We start from the raw sequence: 6,574 nt of genomic DNA on the forward strand, positions 1-6,574 counted from the left end.
CCATAGCGTGAGGGGTAGTGTATATTTTTTGCCATGTCCACTATTCACTCTTTGTGATTTGTCTGTACACCGATGATCACATAAACCCAGCATAATATAGTTAATAAAAAAATATATACCGTGTATATGAGGGGGAGGGGGTGAGTTGGGGGGAAGGTAGTCAAATGGTGGGTGACAAAGCGACTTGGAGGCGTTTTGTCCGCGGCCACCCTTTGCGGGATTAGGGCGTCGAGCTATAGATAGATAGATAGACATATAAATTATACGAGTATACATATCTTATGCTAAAGTACTGTTACCCAGGTATCTGCTGTACAAACTGGCTTGAAAAAAATGTCATGCACAGATGGATGGCTAATTTATCTACCTTGTAAGCTGAGCACGAAGTGTATGGACACACGTGACGGCTATGGCGACCTTGACCTACTTGTTGCCGATAATGTGTCGTCACTAAGCTCGCTACTAATTTCCTCCTCCTCTTCACTCACATCAACCTCACTATCATTTTCTGGATCATAGTCATCTACTGACACATCAGACACTGCTGTATCATCTGATACATCTAAATAAGTATCCTCATGAGGAATAAACTTGTCATTATCGAAATCCGCCAGAGACGTCATGAGAGAAAAATATCCTTTACACCCACTCTTGTGGTCAAGTGCGTGGTAACTGACCCTCTCAGGCAGGAAAAGGGGTGTAAATTTTGCCGTACGTCAGCGGAAAATATAGTACGATATCTGCAGTAGAAATTATAAATAAAATAATGATTGGTCTAAAAAAGGTTACATCACAGATGAGTAAGCATGCCATTGGTGCCACCGCAACTCAGTCATGACGTTATCTTATGATGTCAGAATTCGTCAGAACTTAGTCACAGTCTCTGTTATTGAAACACAGAGCTGTTGCTATCACGAGCTCCTCAGAAAGAGCCTTACCGGGCTACCCTGAGGAACACAAGCTGCCATTCATCAAAGGATGTACCAGAATACCACGGTTGTGGTTCCAGTGTCTCACGGGTGTTTACAAGCGATGTACAGGGGTACATCAAAACACATTTCTGGTAAAGAATGGGTTAAGAGGAGAATGATCAGCCTCACTCATCCTTGAATGGCATTACGTGAGCAATAAACCTCAGCCACCCCTTTGATATAAACCTGCAGAGGCTTAGTCTGATTGGAGCGCTGTAATTACCCACTAAACCACCAGGCACCATAATTTGGTAATATGGTTACCACCCAGTGCAGTAAATGGTTTCCTGGTGTACAGGAAACCATTTGGCTTGTCACTCAGTGTAGAGTAACCCATAGGCAGAAGGAAGAGGAAAGAATGAGGGAAAGACAAAAGAGGGAGTGTAATGTCACCCACAGGCAGAAGGACAGGGAAAGAATGAAGTAAAGAAAGACACATGAGGAAGGAAGGATAGAAGGAAGGAGAGGAAAGGACAGACACCTGAGAGCAGCACTACATTAAGTGAGTGGATGGTGAGCACCCCCACCTACCACAAAACATTATGCCAACAGCATCTGGTGTTCCCAGACGGTCACCCATCTGAGTACTAACCAGAAGCAACGTTGCTTAACTTCGCTGATCGGACAAGAAGTGGTGTACTCAACGTGGTATGGCTGTTAACAACTTCTTATAAAGTATTGTATACAGTAGTACAGTATATGTATGTGATGTTTAATGCGGTTTCAGGTCCCTAAAATAGTTTTTAGGGACTTAAAGGGGTAATTTGATACTGTATGGGCATTTTCTGGGGGATATCCAACATTCATGAGAGTCTGTGTCCCCTAACCCCGACAAATATGGGGGAAGACCCATTATGACAGTACAACAAAAATCGACAAAGAAAAACAAAAATCACTGAATCACAAAATACATGGTGAAATTTTTTTACTGGGCATTTTTAAAAAATGTCAATAATTCAAAACACAAGGCTGACACATAGAAGCAAATACAAAGCCTTAAATAGTTTGATGTTTTTCTCCTGCTCCTCTTTAAAAAAAAAAAAAAAAAAAAAAAAAAAAAAAAAGTGAGAAGTTACTACTAAAATACAAGTTGAATACTCCAAGTTATTACAATGTTACCTGTTATCTGTTAAAGTTAGTTACTTGATGTGGTATTGGTGAAGGACATAAAAAAGTGGCACTGGTTTAACTAGGCACAGTTATAACAATGTCCATCAATTCAAAGTCTCTTCAAATACAGTAACTTTATTGGAATATTTTGTAACTTGCCACAAAAACAACTTAAATAACTATGTCACCTACCTTACTCACTGCCAACAGCTCAGCATCCTCACACCCAAAAGTCTCAAGAATTGTTGGCAACCTTTCCAGACAGTAAAGAATTATCTTGGGGACAATTTTTCCATCTTCCCCATATATGTATGAGCAGTTCTGTCTGAAAAATGCAAGCAGCTTAAATATGAGAAATTGTAATTAACTACTTCCAAACTTTTCATTACATTCTCACAACTGCCGGACAATTTAGTTAAGATTCAAAGAGTCTGGGCACACTGGATTACTCTGATATTCCCTCTACTAATGTCTCTTCCAAGAGTCTCTCCAAACTTAATAAAACTGTCTGGTTGTGGCAAATAACAAAAAATATACGTGTATACAGTAATCACTCTAATATCCGGACGCCCAATAACCAAACATCCCCACTACCCGGACCTTATCGTCCTGGGATCCAACATTCCCGTAAAAAAAAAAAAAAAAAAAAAAAAAAAAAATTTTTTTTTTTTTTTTTTTTTTTTTGGCCGTCCGTAATTTGAACTTGCCGCGCGCGCCGTGGGAGAGCATTGTTTTGCCGCGTCATTCCTCCGACGTCCGATAGAGCGCCGCTGCATCCTCCCCACTTCCCGCCTGTCTCTCACTGCGACTGGACCTACGCTCTTCGCAATGGCTGCCCACGTGCTCGCTTTTGTGGTGGTGCCGTACTTGCTGCAAGGCCTCCTGCTGCTCTCGGCCCTCCTCTTAGTGTGTGTGATGATGGCCCCGCCACCTGAGAAAAGGAAGAGAGTGGTGTTGACTCTGGAAAAGAAGAGGGAGATATTGGAGAAAGTTGATGCGGGTTGGTCTTCTTCCCACATTCTCCACGAGTATAACCTGGCCCGGTCGACTTTGTTTGATGTCAAACGTTCCCGAGACAAACTCATGCAGTACACAGCTGACTTCTCGTCGAGAAGCAAACGCAACGTGGAAAGGAAGGTTAAGTTTACCCCCAAGTTTCCAGAAAACGACCGATCCACGTTGATTTGGTACCGACAGCAACGTGCAGCTGGTATGATGGTACGTGGAACGGAGCTGAAGGCTGCTGCTGAGAAGTTTGCAAGGCTTCACAACGCCCCAGACTTCAAGGCATCCGAGGGTTGGCTCTTCGTGTTCAAGTTGCGACATGGCCTTACTAACTGTAAAGCACATGGCGGAGCATTGGACGCTAACGAGGATGGAGTTGACGAGTTTCGGCACAAGGTGAAAGGCTTGATCGACAGGGAGGGCCTCACTCTCGGTCAAGTCTACAACACAGACGAAACTGGCCTATTCTATCGCTCGCTGCCAACGAACACTCTAGCCGAGGAGACGGAGAAGCGTGTACCTGGCCGCAAGCTTTCTAAGGAACGGATATCTGCTTTGTGTTGTGCCAGTGCTAACGGCATGCATCGGCTTAAGCCCGTTGTTGTTGGCCGTGCAAAGCAGCCTCGGTGCCTTCGTGGGGTGATGGATGTCCTTCCTGTCGTATGGTACCATTCTTTGAAAGCATGGTTCACAGCTGTGATTTTCAAAGACTGGTTTCACCGTCACTTCGTCAAGGAGGTCATCCAGTACCAGACGAAGACACTGGGAATCCCTCGTGACCAGGTAAAGGCTCTCCTTCTGCTCAACAATGCACCTGCCCACCCGTGCGACAAGGACTTGGTTGCTGAGAATGGCCGTATTAGGTGCATGTTTCTGCCACCTAATACGACTGCTCTCATTCAACCCATGGACCAAGGAGTGATCGAGGCAACAAAGCGCCTGTACCGTCGGAAGTTCCTGGATGAGGTGATGGTTGTTCTCGAGGACGAGGACGAGCGCAGGGAAGGACGTGACACTCGAGGCAAGCGGACTTTGGAAAACCTTCGCCGCTACAACATCAAGTCTGCGCAGTACAACTGGGCTAGTGCATGGAAGTCCCTGTGAAAACTCTTGATAATGGTTGGTCTCGTCTGCTTCTCGGAACAGATGTGGAGTACGATTTTCTGGGCTTTGACGTGGATGACTTCCATGCACGGCTACGTACGCACGGCGACGTTGTTGATGTGGACGATGTTCATGAGTGGTTGGACGACGACGAGGGCGATCCTGGGTATCAGACGTTGTCTGATATCGAGATCGCATCTTCGGTTGCTGGTGTCAGTCCCGAACTTGAAGATTCCGACAACGAAGGCGACGATGATGTGGACTCCTCTCAGCAGGACACTACTTCAGCCATCCCCAAGCTGAGCGCACTCTGGGAACATCTAGAGTTCGTCCTAGACTACCTGGAACACCCAGACTGCGACAGGGAGATGGGGCCCTTGGGACTCGTGGAGGAAGTGCGTGCTTTCCGGCAGCGCATCATCAATCGCCAGAATCGTCGGTCCTTGCGTCAGTCAACGATTGACAGTTTTTTCAGGCCCGTGACCCCCGCTGTGCCCAGCCCTGGCTCCACTCCGTTGCCTCCCCAAGACAGGCCCTCATGCTCCGAGCCACAGCCCAGCACATCAGCTACAGTGGAGTCACCGCTCGACGTGAGTTTGCGGCTTTCGTCAGAGTCTTCTGCAGTCGGTACGCCATCACCACGACCCAGCGATGCACCCCTTGGTCGCCTGCCAGTGATACTCTCGGACTCTGACAGTGAATAAACAGCAAGAACTTCTCCACTAGACCGCACGGGAATTTTGAGTGTTGTGCAGTGAAAAAAACGGTGTGTTGTGTTAAGGTTTTCGAAATGAGAGAAAAGACTCAGTGGAAACAAAATTTAACGTAACTAACCTTCTTTGTTTTCGCTTTGGAAAATAAAAAAAACTTGGGAAAAGTTAATGTGCAACACTAACTTAAACTGGAACATTATTTGGACTAAAGTGAACACTGTGAAGAGAGCGGACTTCTGTGTGTTATTGACTAAGTTCAGTGCAAGACTTCAGGAAGAGTGCACTGCAAGTGCTTCAGGAAATCCTTCTTACTGTCAGAGTCCGAGAGGAGGCGGTTATTCATCGAGGTGGCCAGGGACTTGCTGTAAGTAGCCAGAATGTTTCATACTGTACTTTTTTCCATACTATACTTACCAGAATGTTTCATACTGTACTTTTTTCCATACTATACTTACCTCATGCATGTGCAGTAGGAATGTGTTTTTCAGAGTTAGGCTACGTTAGGGTTCATAAGTACCAGAATGTTTATTAATGTATGAACATACTTCTAAACCCTCATTTTATGTTTCTTTTGCATTTACTTCAGTCATTTATGTGCCTTATTGATGTGATTTGGGTGTTAAATAAGTGCTATGCATGTCCACAGGGAGTTGTATAGGTGTTTCTCTGAGTTAGGGTCCATAAGTACAAGTCCATAAGCTGGGGCCCAATATCCGGACGAAACCAATAACCGAACCTACCGATGGCTCTATTACTCCGGATATTGGAGTGATTACTGTATACTGAAAAGGTTACTATGAAATCCCAAACTGCAGTACCATTTAGTTCTCCCAGCAAACAAACAGGTGCAAAATCATGCAAATCAAATAAATAAAAATACATAAATTAAGAAAAATATATAAAATGTTACATCAAAAACTATGTTCACTGCTATTACTCAGATCTATTATACCAAATGATAAAGTACAACATAATGCATAAAAGAAGCTCAAAGGTGAGTCTTTGTGCTTTGTACTGATGAAGGTTCTATCCCCATTACCCTCATACACATTTATTATACCTGGTAGTCTTGAAAATTAAGGCATTCCACCCAGATGTGGCTCATAAGTCTCAAATTCTCGAGTGTGATTGGGATTTATTGCTCACATGATGCCACTGTGGGGTAAGCATATTAAATGTGTGAACAGAGCAAATTAGCCTCAGATCCTTATGTTCCTGATAAGGTATGACTGGATAAGTGACAGACAACACAGTGAGAGGAGAAAACAAGTAAAAATGTTCAAATTAGAGTACTTACTTCTGCAATTCTAAAAAGATGGCTTGATCATATTTAATGTTCAAAACAACTGTTGGTACATTGAGGTCAATGCTGTCAATATCCATCTGAAATTCATTTGACCTCCAGCACAAGAGGGACACTTCAGTACGTGATATGTACGCCACCCCATTCAGTATTATGATAAACAGCTTGATGTTATCTATATGTCTTTGAACTACTTCACAACGGTATTCCTGGGATGGTTGTTCAGGCTGACTCTCTAGTTCATCATCTGGCCTGTAAAAAAAAAAAAAAAAATTATCTTTATGCTATACAACACACTTCTCACTTTTATTCTGTCCAAAAATTACCCTTTCTCCACCTAAAATGCCGAGTTAAATTAAGAGAATAAC

At 43.8% G+C, this 6,574-nt stretch overlaps 1 pseudogene; it reads right to left on the minus strand.

Annotated features, from left to right (window-relative positions):
• Window positions 1–1,514: 1,514 nt before the first annotated feature.
• Window positions 1,515–1,633, minus strand: LOC145406256 (5S ribosomal RNA; annotated as a pseudogene).
• Between the last annotated feature and the right edge of the window lie 4,941 nt (window positions 1,634–6,574).

Source organism: Coenobita brevimanus, chromosome 69, assembly GCF_032717465.1.
Source record: "Coenobita brevimanus isolate Jiangsu-jjx chromosome 69, ASM3271746v2, whole genome shotgun sequence".
Taxonomy (NCBI): domain Eukaryota; kingdom Metazoa; phylum Arthropoda; class Malacostraca; order Decapoda; family Coenobitidae; genus Coenobita; species Coenobita brevimanus.